Here is an 18599-nt window from a genome sequence, read left to right as displayed (position 1 = left end):
TTCACCTGTGTCTGAAGGGCCCGAGGGACTTTTGCCAGCCTTAAAGCCACTTGCCTTGGGTCAAGGCTGTGCGGAATCGGACTCTCGGACTGGGCAAAGCTAGAGCCCTGCCCTGAGCAGATTCCTGAGAAGGGCTTGACCTTTTCAAAGAAGAAGAACATCTTGCAGTTTAATGATTCACCTTATGCCCTTGGGCACTTCCCAGTACTCCCCCCACCCTAAGCTTCAATTCCTGCTTCAGAGCTTTAAATGCTGTACATTCCTCTCAATAAACAGACCTTGACAAGGACTGCTTGGTCTCGTTCCTCTTTCTCGCCCGTTCTCCCGCAGGTATGGGTCCCCCTTGACTCCCACGAATAACTGAGTCCCCGCTGGCGAGGGGACAAGGCTGGGCCAGGTTCCATTCTCCATCCACAGGAACCTTCTTGAGTAGAAAATTTTCAGAATGTACTGACTGATGCTTGCTAGCCAATAGATTTAAAGGTCGATATGCTTAGCCAATAAGTTTGAATTGTAACTGTAAGGCTCAAAGTGAGTCTTAACTACCGCCCCCCTGCCCCCCAGTGAGACATGAGAACAGAGTTTGTTCAATGCAAATGCAAGAGGTTTATTTTTCCAGCACGTCAGAGTCGACCCTCAATCAGCTCCTCTTGGTGAGTGACTAGAAGACGGCCCTGAATAGCTATAACAAGCAATTTTTATACTTTTTAGGGGTCAGGTCACATCAGCAAGGTTACAGTTTAAACTTATTGGCTAAGTATATTGACCTTTGAATCTATTGGCTAGCAAGCATATGACATGCATTGGAATTGTATCTGGCACCAGAGGGTCAGATGACTATCTATGGTTTTTCAAGAATGTCCCTGCTCCTCCTAAGAACTGTGGGTAGAAAATGGAGCTTGGCCTAGCCTTGACCCGAGGCGGGAAGCTGGTACTTGGCCTAATCTTGACCTGAGGTGGTGGGTGTGAGGCTGGCAAAAGCCTCTAGGATCTTTCATAACCTTGCTGATGTAACCCCTTACAAAAGTGTAAAAACTGCTTGCAATAGCCATTTGGGGTCACCTTCTAGTTACTCACCTTGAGGGACTAATGAAAGGTCAATCCTAAAGCGCTGGAAAATAAACCTCTTGCTTTTGCATCGATCTGAATCTCGGTGTCTCACTCAGGGGCATATCAAAGTAAGTACCACTGACCGAGGGTTTGGGTCTTACATATCCATGTCAGGAAAATACTCCTTCCCATGTTTGCCCCAGCAATACACCATCCAACCGACTTTCCAAAGAACCCTTAAGTTTCCACTTCAATTTCTCTTTACTAAGTAAAATCCAGCAAAGACCAGGGAAGCAGTGATGGCATAGCAATGCAACAGTGGGGTTCTATTTTTATTCTTTCTAAACAGCAAAGGTATGCTAAGGTATTGAAAGACCCCCGGAGCCGGGAGACCCTCACTCAAGTCTTGGGATGATGCGACCCCCCAAGAACTCACGTGAGACCGTCCTTGCTGTAATAAACATGAGGTTTATTGATAGGAACCAGTGCACTGGGGTCGAGACTCGTATCCCACGCAGGGGCAGTGGAGTTCGACCCCCCAGTAACTAAGACAAGGGGAATTTAAAGGAAGAAACCTCAACCCAAGCGGGTAGGGAGGGCGTCATTGGAAAATGTTGAGAATACCATTGAATCAAAAGGAGGAGCTTCCTGTTTCTCAAGATTGTTTACTTTATGGTCCATCAGTTCCTGGGAGAAGCTTCCTGCTTCTCAAGATTATTCTCTAAGATTTTAATCTAACTTTATGGTCAGCTAGTACAGGTAGAGGGCAGGGTCTGGAATTTGAGGTATTTAGGGCTTTTTTAAACTTCTGACTTCTTAGCTGCATTTTTTATTCTTTCAGTATCTGTTTTCAGTTGAGAGGGATGAGGCAATTTGACCCATAGCAGGCTTCAAATTGTCGGTTACAGAGACTAGGCCTAAGAACTGGGCAAGTCCAGGCATGCCCAGGCAACTCAATTACTAGTAGAAAAAAATCCCAGGCTCCAGCCTTCATGCCCAGGTGATGGAATGTCTGAGCCGCCTGGCCTGAAGCAAGGTCAGTGGGTCAGCAGCAGTTTCCAGACTTCCTCAGCAAGAGTTCCCAGATCTCCCCAGCAAGTTTCCAGCCCCAACACTTGGTAATGGCATGTCTATAGAGATGGTCCCAACAGATTACCACAGAAGTCACCAACCCTGGAATTCCCTAAGTGTTTTAAATTAGGCTTGCAAGCTAATTTGGTTGTCTCTCTAACTTGGTAATGGGGAGACCTCAGCATGCTGGACTTCTGTAAAATAAAACACTCTTTGTGCTTACATACTATTTGAGTCTGAAGTATCATTCTTCGGTGAATCATGAACCCTTACACAGCAAAACATCACATTCCCTCTCACAAGACAGCTTCCAGAAAATCATCACATGACACAACTTAGTTGTAAGAAACAAGAAATTTCCACTTGGTGGCTTCTGGCATCTCCAGAATATATTCTGACATATTAAAAAAAAAAAACAACAATATTTCTTCCCACTTCAGCCAACCTAACTTTCCTTTTCACTCGACCACATGAAGGTCCAACTGAGTAATGCTTCATTTTCCTGGGTACCTTATCTTCTGTCACACAAGTAATTCTGAAGTTAGTCCTGTTACTACTCAAACTCTCTGCTGAGGCTATAAGGTTGATACATGTTTTCAACCACATGTGGATATACTGCCTATGTTTTCAGAACCTATGGATACATGATAGTTCTAATCCTTCTGAAAGAGCATACCCCAAAACGGGGAGCTGCATCTCTTGCTCCGATCGCGGGGTGGGGTGCCCCCAGGAATCACCAGTAGCCATTCTTGATGTAAAAGCACGAGGTAGCTTTATTAACGAGATCCCGGGTCTTAGCGGGATCCCGGGTCGACACGTATCTCACACAGGAGACAGAGGAATCGACCCCGAGCTTCCAAACTCGGGGGTTTATATAGGGGAGGTTAGGGGCATTTGCGTGGTTACACATGATTGGTCAATTCAAATGGTGCACAGTTACTTTGTAGTGAAATTACATCAGCAAGGAGTCGTGCTCTCTAGCAGCTCGGCAGGCAGGTGGGTGGCTCATCTCACTCAGGGGGTGAAGGAAGGGAGGGGTGGCTACAGATGGTCAATGTCCTTGGGGCTGATAGCTGGTTTGGCAAGTCCTATCTCTGGCTCTCCCTCAGGCATGTCCGGCCCTGCACATCCGGACTCTGACAATGAGTAACCTTTTTAAAACTCTAGTTCTACACTTCCACTATTTTGAAGGATTCACTTGCTCTCCATGGATTCAAATAGGTTAGTATCAATTTAGAAGTCATAGAGAAGAAGGAAGGGGGACAAGTAAACCAACAGTACATGTGATACACCACAGATAAAGCATCTTTTGTTTGGGCACAGAAGGAGCATGGCAGACCGCCAGTTTGGCTGCCTCTAGTCTTCTCTCTGGGTAAAGCTCCTTCCAACCCCTATCTCTACCATCTCCACAGATCCTGGACATGATGGTAGAAGTAGTTATGTGTGCTTCTTTAGCCACTTCTTGTTGGCATAGAAGAGAGAGGAGTGTGATGGCTGATTGTATACATGTACTCTCAATGGGACTTTCAATGGTACACACTGTAGCTGGAAATAGCCATCGTATAAATCACACAGGAGTCAGCAAAGGCTGAGTCAAGAATGGAGTCTGCACTTGTAAGCCATTTCCACCATTTCCCAGAACATTTCTGACAGGACTACAAGGGAGTACTGGAATAATTACCATCATTGGCTTACAAAGCTCAAGATTTCTCTGGATATGTAATTTTCTTCATAAAGTCATTGATCCTGGCTCCATGAGTGAAGAAAAAATTGCTTAATCTTATTCAGTTAGAATATTTTGATTTAGAATTGAGGCAAGGAATCGCTACCTTTTGGCAGCTACCTCCACTTCCTTTGGGATTTGTCAGTCCCTTTATTTGGCCTTTGTCTCAGAGCACAGTGAACATATGGTCTGCAGGTGAAGAGGCAAGAGCTAATCACCTTTGGCCCCTTAGCTGCTTGCTAAGTGAACATTTGCAATTAAGATAATTAGCCCCTTTGCAGGAAGAGAATTCATAAGAGATGATAGGTAGGAGGCTGGCCGTCAAACTTCTGCTAAGTCTCAACTTTCCCTTATCCTGGGCTTTGCACTTCTTGCTCTGTTTTTATTTCTCTGATGCAAAGAATTTTATAGTGTTCCAAATCTTCAGATCACTTGGGTCACAAGCAACTTGAATTATACAGTATTAGCAAAGAATGCCTTTGTGACAATGTATTTTGCCTTTTCAATATATATTTATTTAAATCTTTTCAGTAGGTCAGTCCCTATGAAGGTGTTGCTTTCTAGAAGAAAAATCTAAATACTATTGTGTCCTGTGAGCTAATGTGTACCAGGGAGGAAAAGGGCACGCCGTTAAGACTTACGTGTCCAAATGGTGAGGAAAGAGAAGGTGCACGGTTGACAATGTGAAGATCTATGGTGGGGATGATAACATCAGTCCCAGTGAGGTAACTGAGGCAGAATGGGGAGTGGGCTTACAGCAAGAGTTGGAGAAGAACTGGAGAACTTTTTTTTTCTTTTCTGTAAAACAAAGAGCTTATAGTATCATTTCTACCTCTGATCATCTCTGACTTTATGTCACAGAATAGTTTTCCTCCAGTGAGAAAGCTACTTCTCCCTCATCTCTGTTATATTTCTATGTCTACTCAAAGTGAGTTGTCTCTTAATACAAGCACCTGTAGAAATTACAGAGAGGAATTGAAATAGTCGCTTTTTGTAGGTGGTAACTATCTTAATTAGGGTTTCATTGCTGTCTCTCATAGGCTGTCTTCATGGTGCCAAGCCTCAACTTCTTTACGTGACCCTTTCAGTCCTGGGCTGTCAACTGCAACTGAGGCTGCACCTTCACCGATGGCCTTTCCTGGCCTCTCACAGTTCAAGTCTCAGCTGTTCTGCATGACTCCTTCATACCTTCAAAACCAGTACCACCTGGGCAATTCTTATACATTACCAAATCTAGCTGCAACACGATGTATAACCTTGCCTATCTCTGGAACATAGCTCCTTTGTGCTCTCAGAAAACACTGGTCTCAATCACTGCTAATTTTTTAGCTCCAGCTAACCAGCATCAATTATCCCAGTCATTCCTTCTATTCTTGACTCTAAAGCCAGAGCCACAAGGCCGAAGCAGCTGACTTTTGCTGCTTACTGAGCCTAGAACATGGCCTCCCTTATTCTATTACCAGATTTCTGTTTTCCAATTCCCTTACTGCCTAAGCTTGGCTGTCCTGAAACTTGCTCTGTAGATTGACCTTGAACTCAGAGATCTGCATGACTCTAGCTCCTGAATGCTGGGATAAAAGGCGTATACCACTATACTTAGGCCTGGACCTAAGCTTTTCCTAACCTAGAACTTGTTCTGTCCTATGCTGGTCTTGAACTCAGAGATCTGCTTGCCTTTGCCTCTCGGAATTAAAGGCTTGTACTACTATGAACCTAAATTTAGCTGGATGGGATTTTACCCCAAGGTCACCACTGCCTTAATTCAATGTAATATCCTTGAGCACAGGATATTCATTTCACTTCCTGGTGCCCATTTAACGCTCAATCCACTTATTTTATATTTTTCATTTCTAAGCTTGCTATGCTTAGAAATGCTTCAAAATGCTCTTCATGAGACTTAACCAGAGAACAAAGGCTCTGCTGGGCTCTTCTGAGACTTCCTTTGTCAATGCAATTAATATAAATCTCTACCTTAGCCTCAGGTAGACTCCTCAGACAAGGGCAAAAAGCAGCCACATTCTTCACCAAAATACTACCAAAAAACAAAAACAAACCAACAGTCTGTAGGTCACATACTGAAATTGTTCTCCACTGAAACCTCTTGGGCCAAGTCTGCACAGTTCAAATCACTCTCAGCAACAAAGTCTTCCAAAGTCTTCCATATTCTTACTAGGATAGCCCATTAAACCACACTTAAAGTATTCTACTACTTTCAAAATCCCAAATCCACATTCTTCTAAACAAAAGCATGTAGTGCCACTCCCTAGCCCAGGCATATTCATACCACCATAGTAACACAACTAGTGACACAGACAGGGCTATCTGATTGACAACTTACAGTGACCAATATATTAAGTCACATGAATTGTTTAGATTCTAAGAGTTGTCTTTTTAGTTCATTTAAAGAAAAGTGGATACATGCTTATAATCTGGTACTCAGGAGAACTGAGGCAGGGATATTACCACAGTTAGAGGCCAGCCAGAACCCCTTAAGAAGACTGTCTCAAAACAACAACTTTGAGGACAATAGCAACAAGAACAACAACTTATCAATAGATAGCTGCTTTAACCCTCATATAGATTTTCTTCATTAATAAGATTAAGATTATAGAAACATCCATAAATGCTATAACATGTCTTTGTTACTTTTTTACTACTGTGGTAAGACCCCATGACCAAAGAAACTTCTAGAAAAGTTTATTTGGGGTTAACAGTTTCAGAGCATTAGAGTTCATGAGCACCATGACAGAGAGTATATAGCAGGCAGGCAGGTGTGGCACTGGAACAGTAGCAGAGTGGTTACATTTGGATTCACAATCTTGAGGCAAAGAGAGTGACCTAGGATGAAACCTCAAAAGCTGAGTCCCAGTGACATACCTCTTCCCTCAAAGCCTAGACCTCATAATCCTTTCCAAACATGCCACCAACTCCAGACCAAGTGTTCAATGCATGAACCCTGGGGGGCCACTCTCATTCGAATCACCACAAACAAGAACAACAGAAAGATACTAAGTAGTTTAAGATCTGATGAGCAAAAATGATATCAAACCACAGCAGTCTTAATTTATTTCCATTTAATTCCACTTATTAGTACTTTCAGGAAATCTCATTTTATTCTGTGAAAAGCAGAGTAATCAGTGCTTAAGTTATCATGGGCTGGAAGGTCTAAATTTCAGAATGAATGCATTTACTTAGGCTTTCCTAAGAGCCTTAAAATTTAAAAGCCTTAAAGTTTATATATAATAGGATCAAAACCTCTTCATTATTTGTGGATAGAATGTGCATTTTGAGGTAATACCCTATTGGCTATTTGCTTGACATTTCTGCCAAAAGCTTAAGTACAAGCAGGGATGAAGAGCTGTGATCCTGGAGGATAACGTGAGCAGAGCCACTATGCATCCCAGACTCTGCCTCCACCTTCTGTCTGCTGCTTTAAGCCAGAGAGGAGCTTCTTAGAGTTTCTTTGCCTTTCCCTGTGGGGAAGAAGGTTACATCTCCAGTCCTTATAAGACAAAGAGGTTGGTTTGGATGAAAGAGACAAGCTTCATTTTCTCATCTTTTTGGAAAGAGATTCTAATTCCCCTAGGAAGGACATCTGGTTCTTTCCCCCTTCATTCATCTACTGTCCTGTATTTAGGACGATGGCCTCAGGCAGTTGGCAGCTCATTAGTATTACTGTCTAGGGCAATGGATGAGGTTAACTTATTATTAGTCAATTATCCAGACTAAATCCTCCCTCAGTACAAGTTACACTGAGAAATGCAAAGTGTTTCAAGCTCCTAGATCGATGCAGGAGTGCACAAGTTCGCTTTATTCTCCTGTTCCACTCGCATAGTTCACAACCTAGATTTTGCTTTTATATGTCACGTAAGCATGTAGATAAATAGTTTGGAAGACTGACTTTTAGTTTAGGGCTAATTTTAATGCTAAGTTTCAAGAAGAAATAAACTTTTATTTTACCACAGTTCCTATTTCTTTACCATTAATCAACATCTCCAAAGATATAAAGATATTAAAAATTAATATATCTTGAACCTTTTATATATATTTCTGTAATTGTAAAAACATTCATTTTTATGTTTAAAATTTAATATATTAATTTAAATGTGTCTAATTAAATGCATTTTCACATTAATATAGAAAGATTATGAAGGAATGAATTTGGTAGCATTAATAACTATTATAATTATCATTTTGTTATTTTCAGAAGGTCCTGGAACAGATGAAAACCACCACTTAACATTTTTATGCATGCTTTTCTTGCTTTCTATGATGCATTGGAGATGTGTTGTGTAACACAGATGAAGATATTTCAATCAGGAATTAACTGGTATTTGAATTTATTGCTATATACCAGGCAGAGTATATATTTAGCCTCACTTGACCCCCAAAGGAATCCTTTTGAGGGGATCCATTGCAAAATAAAGGTTGTGCCTCATATGGTGGAGGATACTTATAACCTCCACACTCTGGAGACCAAGGTAGGAAGATAATGAGTTGAGGTTAGCCTGAGCTACAGAGTAAAATCCTATCTCAAGTGTCAGTGAGACAGATGGCCCAGAGATGTTATGAAGCAATTTCTTCTGAGACAAAATATTCCACATTGGAAGGAAGCTCCTTGAGATTCAAGATGTTCTAAAGAGAAGTGAAACATTCCTTTCTCCAGGAGAGCTCCTTGAAATTCAGAAAATAAACAACTCAGAAGTCTCAAGAAGTCCCTAAAACTGACTAGATGCACTACACCCTTCTCTCTCTAAGGTTATATACTCAGTAAGGATTGCTGAGAGACACTCAGAACAGGTAGGCTGCCAGAAAAAAGCACAGACCGAGTCACCCTGATAAGTCACCATCTATTGGGCTTCCTCTCCAACTGGCCAACCTGCTTGACAGTTGTGTAGTGAACTCTGTGTTTCCAGGATGTGTGAGTTGTTACCCATGATGGGGTGAGCTTACTGAATTGCAGCTACCTTTGAATGATTTCAACTCCTGTAATAAACTCCCGGCCCATTCTCTATGAGTAACCCTGAGAAGCTCAATGGTTTGCCAAGTTGGGCATCCATGATATTTTTACTTTGGTCTGTCATCAGCTTCCTATCCAGAGTTAATAGACATTTGTACACATCTCTCCAGGAGTAGTGTCTCACAGGCAGGTAAAGGCGTTTCTTGCCAAGCCTGATGACCTAGCTAATAGAACGGGAGAAAAGGCTCCCACTAGTTGTCTTCTTACCGCCAGTGTACACAGGTGTACAGAAACACACACATCCAAAACAACAAGAACAAAAAAGCGGAACAAATAGGGGGTTGGGGATTTAGCTCAGTGGTAGAGTGCTTGCCTAGGAAGCGCAAGGCCCTGGGTTCGGTCCCCAGCTCGGAAAAAAAAAAAAAAAAAAAAAAAAAAAAAAAAAAAAAAAAAAAAAAAAGGAACAACGTGTGAAAGAAGATGAAGAGTTCTTCATATCAATGAGAGGTGGAGCCTGTATTCCCAGGCCACAGCAAGCTGTAAGGTTAAAGGGTGGAATAATGGTGTCTAACGTTCAGGCTTCACTTCCCAGAAATAAATGCATGAACACATAAATGAGGTCAGTGTGGTATTGTGAGAACTGTATTTTTAAAAAGACATAAAAAATGTAGATACTTCTGGACAAACCAGATAAGAGGGTTACTGAAATGATTTCTGAGGATGAAAGGAAAGAAAGACAGGAGAAGAGAGGCAATCAAGTCTAAGGGTCTAGTAACTAAGGGGCCATGGAAGACTGGGAGATGTTTCCACATTATGGAAATTGTGCACTTCGGTACTGGCATAGAGGTGTTTGCAGCAGGAGCAATGGAATTTAATTTGGCAAGACTCTGGATTTACCCTACAGAATAACTGAATATTAAAATAGCACATAAGGGTCAGGGAGTGTAAGTTAGGGGTTAAGTGACTAAGACAGGACTTAAGACTTGCTCAGTTTTAAGGGAGTTCTATTTCTCTAGTTATTTTAATTACTTTGTCAGCATCCTTTAGAAGACCTCCTTTCTGTGGATTTTTTGTTTCAGGTCAACAATTCTGTGTGCATTTCAGCTAATGCCTCATTACTATGCTAAGTGTATTTTTTTGTTGAAACTCTATATTATCGTCTGTTACTATATATGGCAGGGTATGATTTGGCCTTGCTGAACTTTGGGCCATTATGGCGCCTTCAGATTGAACAGGGGCATTTCGAGGTCATACACTGATGCAACAAAGGATTGAATTATTTATGACTTTAATATTCGCCAGTGTTTCTAGCTCAACATCCAATAGACCACTGAATATTATCTGTCAACAAAACACTGCGTTTGTTCCATGTGTTGATAACTGATGAAACAGAGCAGTTTGAATAGCTGCCTTGAACTCAACATGGGTTGAATTTTCACCCTACGTGGTTCAACATAATAGCAATATTTGAAGGGCCAACTTCCAATACCTGTGTAAGTTGTATTACTTATGATTAATTAGCATAAACATTTTGATCAGCATGTATGGACATTTGTAGTTTTGTTGTTTTTATTTGCTATTTTTAACCTTTGCATGAAAGAGTTTGAGGGAACTAGGTCTTTACTCGATATTAGCTACAAAATATGGCTGCATTTACATAACACACTAGAGTCTGACATAACTTAATAAATAACTTAAATAAAGAAATAGAAGAGCAACAGCCTATATCACATTTGATCAGATTTTTCCTTGTTCCCTTCACCAATATTTAAGAAAAATAAGATTAGTTATTATGTAGAAGACAGGTGAAATTAATTTTTTAGACTATCAGCCAAGGTTTTATTAAAAGAAATCAGAAAAGTATTATATTGTTAACTTTATAGAATTAAGCCTCAATGCAGTCTATAAGTTTAGAATTTAACTGTAATTATGTTAAAAATATTTTTGAGGTTCGTGAGGGTGACTCAATGGCTCAATAGGCAAAGTTCTTTTTTTTTTTTTTTTTTTCTTTTTTTCGGAGCTGGGGACCGACCCCAGGGCCTTGCGCTTCCGAGGCAAGCGCTCTACCACTGAGCTAAATCCCCAACCCTAATAGGCAAAGTTCTTGATTCACTACCCTAACCACTTGAGTTCAGTCCCCACAGCCCACTGAAAGTTGCAAGGAGAGAAGTGATTTGTTTTCTGTTCTCCACACACATAATGTGGGAAAGGCACATCTGCACACAGCATGCACATACACACAAATATGGTAATAATAAATAATACTTTAAAAAAATTATAATCAAAACATTTCTCTCTAAGCAGTGGTCCTGAAATGACTCCTCATTACCTCTTTGTAGGATATCCTTTGTACTGAGCAGGTGGTACAAGGCATTTTAGGGAACAGTATTAGGAAGAAGAATACCCTAGAGAAGCAATTATTTTTCATAAGGATCAATGATATATTTTATAGCTGCATTGCTGACCAAACATCTGGCATTAAAAAAAAAACCAAAAACCAAAAAACATAAAACCTAATGCTACAGCTTATAAGAAAATGTTGAGATTTAGTGTGTAGACTAAGTGAAATCTTATAAGGCCCAACAATAGTGTTTTGCACATAGAAAGCAAAAGATATATGTGACCTTCAGGTTACTTTGACTGTGTAACAAATTACCACCAAATTTTGTTTAAAACAATTTAGTGATCACTTATTCCAAGTATGCTTCTTAAGGGTCAGGAATGCTGAAGCCTCAGCAGAAAGATTCATCAACAGTGGGAAGAAACTTCAGAAGATTCATTCAGTCACACCTGCGGTAGTAGATGATGGCATCTGTTGGGAACTATAGGGCTGTTGGTTATAACATCTCCACCTAGTCTCTCTGGGTTGACTGACTATCCACAGACATAGTAGTTGAGATGAAAAGACAAATAATGAAAAAGCTAAGTTGATGGTTTTTGGACAGATAGACACACAGAGAGAGAATAAAAAAAAAAGGGAGAAAGAAGGAGGAGGAGGAGGAGGAGGTGGAGGAGGAGGAGGAGGAGGAGGAGGAGGAGGAGGAGGAGGAGGAGGAGGAGGAGGAGGGTCTTTTTTCCAATGATCTAGCCTCAGAAATTGAGAAACCTTGCTTTTATCACATTCTAGTGTTCAAAAATAAAATCACAAGCTCAAAGGAAGGAAATATGAACTTGATCTTTTATGGGATGCAGTGAGCAGGCAAAATCCTGGGTAAATATGTACAGCTGACATGTTTGTGTCCAAGTCAAGGACCCTAATGCCTCAGAAGCCTTCCCAAGGTCAAGCTCAAAGGAATAGCAAAGCCTCTCTAGTCCAGTTTCAAGCTGTGAAGAGACCATGACCATTGCAATTCTTGTAAAGGAAAATATTTGGCATGCAGGCATATGTGGTACTGGAGAAGGAGTTGGACAGAGACAGAGGGACAGAGAGGGGAGAGAGAGAGGGAGAGAGAGAGAGAGAGAGAGAGAGAGAGAGAGAGAGAGAGAGAGAGAGAGAGAGAGAACGCAGGGCCATCTGGTTTGTATATGCTTAGCACAGGGAGTGACATGGCACTATTTGCAGGTGTGGCCTTGTGGAATAAGTGTTTAGGTATGACATGGTCGGAGTAGGTGTGTCACTGTGGGCATGGACTTAAGATCCTCACCCAGCTGCCTGGAAGTCAGTCTTCCACCAGCAGCCCTCAGATGAAGATGTAGAACTCTCTGATCCTCCTGCACCATGCATGCCTGGATGCTGTCATGCTCTTGCCTTAAAGATAATGGACTGAATGTGTAAGCCAGCCCCAATTAATTGTTGATTTTATAAGAGTTGCCTTGGTCATGGTGTCTGCTCACAGCAGTAAAACCCTAAGACAGCCTGTCTTGAGTATCTGAAAACCCAAAGCCCACCCCCACCCACAGTCATACTTCCTCCACCAAAGCCACACTCACTTCAACAAGGCCACACCTCCTAATAGTGCCACTTCTTGTGAGCCTATGGTGTCTATTGATAATCAAACCATGAGCAAGCACATAATGTTATTTATTTTAACAACCCAACTGTCTGTTTAGTATGGCAAGAAGAGCTGACAAGAAGCACAACAGCAGAGAAAAAGTGGGAGGTGTCTGTAGCCAAGAAGAAGAGAGCTCTCAAAGAAGTAGCCAATGGTTCAATTCTTGTCTCTGAGACACTCTTTCTTTAGCTACTCACTGTCCCTGGAAAATCTCCATAAAATCCTAAAACAGTGCCACCAGCTGGGGACAATCATATGAAGCTACTAGGGACATTTCATATTCAGAACTTGTCAATGATTGCACCATTTCTTGTTTCTTATGAAGGTAGGAGTGCTGTTGGAGTCAGAATATTCTGTAATCCTAGAATAATGAAATTCCAAAAAGTTACTCATCAATAAGATCATATATAACTTGTGTTCCTAGAGTTTAGATATATAAATACTATAACACTTTCATTTCCAACTTCCCACCTTTCAAGAGCATTGGCGATAGGAACAAACCATAGAAAAATGCATCTAGCACACAGGTAACATTCAATTGACCTGTCTGAGTGGTTAACATTAGTTGAAATCACATGGTAAAGAATGAGGTGTAGGGTTGGGGATTTAGCTCAGTGGTAGAGCGCTTGCCTACCAAGCACAAAGCCCTGGGTTCGGTCCTCAGCTCCGAAAAAAAGAAAGAAAGAAAGAAAAAAAATGAGGTGTATTTACATTTTCTTTCATGTAGTTTCAAGTGTCCATATGTATGTGTACTTATGTCTAGGTCTTCAACTAGATTTCATTGATCAAAACGTCCATTTTTCTGCCAATACCATGCTGTTTTTATTACTATAGCACTGTAGTACAACTTGAAATTGGGGATGGAGAGATTTTAGCATCCCCAGTCTTTTCAGCAGCTTTTATTGATCAGGATTGTTTAGCTCCTCTCCTCCTCTCCTCTCCTCCTCCTCTCCTCTCCTCTCCTCTCCTCTCCTCTCCTCTCTCTCCTCTCCTCTCCTCTCCTCCCCTCCCCTCCCCTCCCCTCCCCTCTCCCCTCCTCTCCTCTCCTCTCCTCCCCTCCTCTCGTCTCTTCTCTCATTTCTCTGAGTATGCTTAGCCCAGAGAATGGCCCTATTAGTAGGCATGGCATTTTTTTGGAGGAAGTGCATCACTGCAGGTGTGGGCTTTGAGAGCTTCCTCCTAGCTGCCTGAGGACGCCAGTCTTCTCTTGTTTGTCTTCATAACAAGATGTAGAACTCTCAGCTGCTCCAGCACCATGCCTGCCTGGATACTGCCATGCTTCCTTGATTATGGCCCAATTAAATGTCTTTTATAAGAGTTGCTTTGGTCATAGTGTCTGTTCACAGCAGTAAAACCCTAAGACAATTTCCTTTACTATTTTTATGTGTATCCCTTGTATCCCCAATCTCTCCAGGTCTTTTATCATGAAGGGGAGTTTGAGGTTGTCAAAGGCCTTTTCTGCATCTAATGAAATAAGCATGTAGCTTTTTTTTTTCTTTCAGTTGGTTTACATGGTTGATTATACTGACAGATTTTCATATGTTGAACTGTCCCTGCATCTCTGGGATAAACTGTCCCATCTCTGGGACCTATTTGGTCACAGTGGATGATCTTTTTGATGTGTTCTTGGGTTTGGTTTACAAGGATTTTTTTGAGATTTTTTTTGTTCATGAGAGACTTTGCTGTGTAATTCTCTTTCTTTGTTGAAGTTTTATGCAGTTTATATAGTTTAGGTATCAGGGTGGCTGTGACCTCATAAAATGAATTGGGAAATGTTTCTGTTTGGTTTTGAACACTAGGACAAGGAACATAGGTACATGTTTTTCATATCTGGGAAGACCTGATTTCTGGGTTCTTTCAAAATCCCTCATACCCTCAAAGTTCATACCTGGCATAACCTGCCTCCAACCCCGATCTTTACAGCCCAGAGGCTGGGCTGCCTGTCTTCCAGAGGTTCTTTCCTATATAATCTAGACATTTAGGTATCTTCCCCTCTCCCCCTCTCTCTCTTCTCTCCTCTGTTCTTTCTCATGTCTAACTCTGTAAAAGTCATACCCCCACCTCCATGGTGACTTCCTTGGCCTTGGTTCTTGGGGCCAGTGAATGTGCCAAAAGGCAGCTACCCAATAAACCTGCATTTAATCTGGCTTGAATTGGCTTAATCCACTGTTGGAAAAATAATTTGTCAGTTCCTTCTGTTTCCATTCTGTCAAATAATTTAAGAAGTATTGGGGTTAACTCTTCTTTAAAAGTCCATTAGACTGACCCTGAGCTTTTTAATTTTTGTTGGAAGAGTGACTGCTATTTTTTTTTTTTTTTCTTTTTTTTTTTTTTTTCGGTGGGGACCGAACCTTAGGGCCTTTGGCTTGCTAGGTAAGCGCTCTACCACTGAGCTAAATCCCCAACCCGACTGCTATTTCAATAGGGACTTTAGGTCTGTTTAAACTGTTTATGTGACTTAGCTTTGATAAGTGTTATGTTTCTAGAAAATTATCCACTTCTTTTTAGAATTTCCAGTTTGGTAGAGTGTATGTTTTTAATATATGTCCTTGCGATTTTCTGGATTTCCTCAGTTCCTATTGTTAAGTGTCCCTTTTCATTTCTGATTTTGCTAATTTGGATATTCTCTCTCTGCCTTTTTACTTAATTCAGACAAAAGTTAGTTAATCTTATTGAGTTTCTCAAAGAGTAAATTCTTTTTTTTTTTTTTTCTTTTTTTTCGGAGCTGGAGACCAAACTCAGGGCCTTGTGCTTGCTAGGCAAGCGCTTTACCACTGAGCTAAATCCCCAACCCCTTCAAAGAGTAAATTCTTTGTTTCATTAATTCCTTTGATTGTTTTTGCTTGTTTCTATTTTAATGATTTCAGCCCCGAGTTGATTATTTTTACCTTTTACTCCATTTGAGTGTGATTTCTTCTAGTTGTTAGAGAGCTTTCGGGTGTGCTGTGATTAGTATGGGATATCTCCATTTGTAAATGTAGACATTTAGTACTGTTCATTTATATAAGTTGTGTATTCATTTTCATTCAATCCTAGAAAATTTTCCTGTCTTAATTTCCGTCTTGACACCTTTTCCCATTCAGCAGAGAGCTGTCCAGTTTTCAGGGGTTGGTAACTTTCTGATGTTGGGATCCAGCTTTCATCTAGGGTGGTCTGATAGGATTCAGGGTGTTCTTTCAATTTTCTTGTATTTGTTGAGAATTGATTTGTGTCAGAATGTGTGTTTAAATCTTGAAAAGATTCCTGAATATGTAGCAGAGGATGGCCTTGTTGGGAGGAGAGGCCCTTGGTCCTGTGAAGGCTTGATGCCCCAGTGTAGGGGAATGCCAGGGCAGGGAGACAGGAGGGAGTGGATGGGTGGGTAGGGGAGTATCCTCATAGAAGCAGGGGGAGGGGAGATGGGATAACTTGTTTCCAGTGGGGAAATCAGGATGGGGGATAACATTTAAAATGTAAATAAATAAAATATCCAATAAAAAAAAGAAAAGTAAATAATTTGGAGAATGTTCAAAGGTCCATCTGTTTTATAATAGCATTTCTGTTTAGTTTTTGTCTGGTTGACCTACTTGTTTGTTGGCAAGAGTTTAGTTTTTTTTTAATTTATTTAATTTTATTTATATGAGTACACTGTAGCTGTCTTCAGACACACCAGAAGAGTGCATGGGGTCCCATTAGAGATGGTTGTGAGCCACCATGCGGTTGCTGGGAATTGAACTCAGCACCTCTGGAAGAGCAGTCAGTGCTCTTAACTGCTGAGCCATCGCTCCAGCCCAAGAGTTTAGTTTTTAAATCACCCTTCTTATTGTGTAAGTAAGCTGTAGTATTGTTTCTTTTATGAACTTGGATGCTCTTGTGTTTGTTGCATAGGTGTTAAGAATTGCAATGTCTTCTTTGTTGATTTGACCTTTGATGAGTATGTAGAGTCCTTTCCCAGCTCTTCTGATTAGCTTTGGTTTGAAGATAGTAAGATGGCTACACCAGCTTTCTTCTTAGGTACATTTGCTTAGAATGCCTTGTTTCATATTTTTAAGTTGAAGTGATATCCTTGATGCTAAGGTGTCTTTCTTGGATGCAGTGAAGAATGAATTTCTTTTTTTCACATATATTTTGTTAGAATGTGTCTTTTTATTGGGGAACTGAGACCCTGGATATTGAGAGATATCATTGAGCAGTGTTTGATGACTCCTATTATTTTGTAGTTGTATAGGTGGTCGTATTAGTGGTGTGTGTGTGTGTGTGTGTGTGTGTGTGTGTGTGTGTGTGTGTGTGTGTGTTTCCCCTCTTTTAATGTGCTGGCCTGGGATTATTTATTCTTTGTTTATTCTTTGTGTTTTCCTGGGTGTGGTAAACCTCTTTAGGTTGGAGTTTTCCTTCTAGTGCCATCTATAGGAGTTTTAAACAACTATTGCTTGAATTTGGTTTTATAATCACGAAATGTCTTATTTTCTCATTCTATGGTGATTGAAAACTTTGCTGGGTATAGTAGTCTAGGCTGGCACCTGTGGTCTCTTAGAGTCTGTAGAACATCTGTCTAAGCCCTTAGGGCCTTTAGAGTCTCCAGTGAGAAGTCAGGTGCTGTTCTAATAGGCCTGCCTTTACATGTTACTTTGATAATTGTAACTCTTTCCTTTGCAGTTTTTAAATTTCCTTTTTAATTCTGTGTGTTTGGTGTTTTGGAGTGCCAAGCTGACTTTCTTTTCCAGCCCAGTTTCTTTGGTATTTTCTATGCTTTTTGTACCTTGATTGACATCTTCTTTAGGTTAGGAAAATTTTCTTCTACGATTTTGTTGAAATGTTTTCTGTGCCTTTGACCTGGGGCTTTTCTCCTATTTTTTATCATTCTCATATTTGTTGTTGTCTGGGACATTTTAATGTCCCAGGTTTTTTGGATGTTTTGTTCCTGGAATTTTTCAGATTTAACAAATTCTTGGAGTGAGGGAATCCATAGGGTTGCCGAGCTCAGGTGGAGATATATCATCTCGGCTATTACTGACTGTATTTTTATGCAGAAGTCTGTGCATCTGGGTTTGGGAGGAATGTCCTTTGTGGTCCCAGGGAATGCTGGGGCCGGATCCTACTATAACCCAAGGCATGTCTGCATTCCGGGCAGGTCATAGTTTTTGCTTTCATCCCTGCTCAGCTGTGTTCTTCTGCCCTTATGGTATGAGAACTTTTTCCTTCACCGAAAAGACAATTTTGTTCACTTCTTTTTTGGATATTAATTAATATCTTAAATTCCCAATAGATTCAATTTCTTCTGTTTTTTTAATCAACCAAAATCTTTTTTTCCCATTCTTAGGATTTTTCTTTCAAATTCAGCTCATTGAAGACTTTGTATTTACAGTGAATCAATGATTTATCTAATTCAAGATAAAATTCATCTAGTCGGCTGTTATTATTTTCTATGCTATTAATTATCTTTAAAGAATAATATTTCAATGAAAAATTTTTGGTGTTGTTAGTATAATTCATTTTGGCTTTTTAAAATTTGGAAATATCTAAAATCTTGGGGAACGTTAAAAAAAAAAAAAAGCACCATGACCCTTGGATGGATTCATTTTTAGTATCTTGCTCTATTTCCTCCTCTATCACATGCATACACATATGTATACATTAATATATATTGTAGGTTAAATAAGTTATAGTTCAAGTCTTCATAAATAAATACACTGGCATAGGATTTGCAAGATTCCATTATAATATCTAACGATAACTCCATTAACACACTGTAATTGGGTATTCAATATCTGGTCTGTTTTCAAATTTCTGTAGATTTAGGGATTTTGATATATCTCTTGCGCCC

The sequence above is a fragment of the Rattus rattus genome, chromosome 12 (assembly GCF_011064425.1).
Source record: "Rattus rattus isolate New Zealand chromosome 12, Rrattus_CSIRO_v1, whole genome shotgun sequence".
NCBI classification, from domain to species: Eukaryota; Metazoa; Chordata; class Mammalia; order Rodentia; family Muridae; genus Rattus; species Rattus rattus.
Note: the sequence above shows the minus strand (reverse complement) of the source record.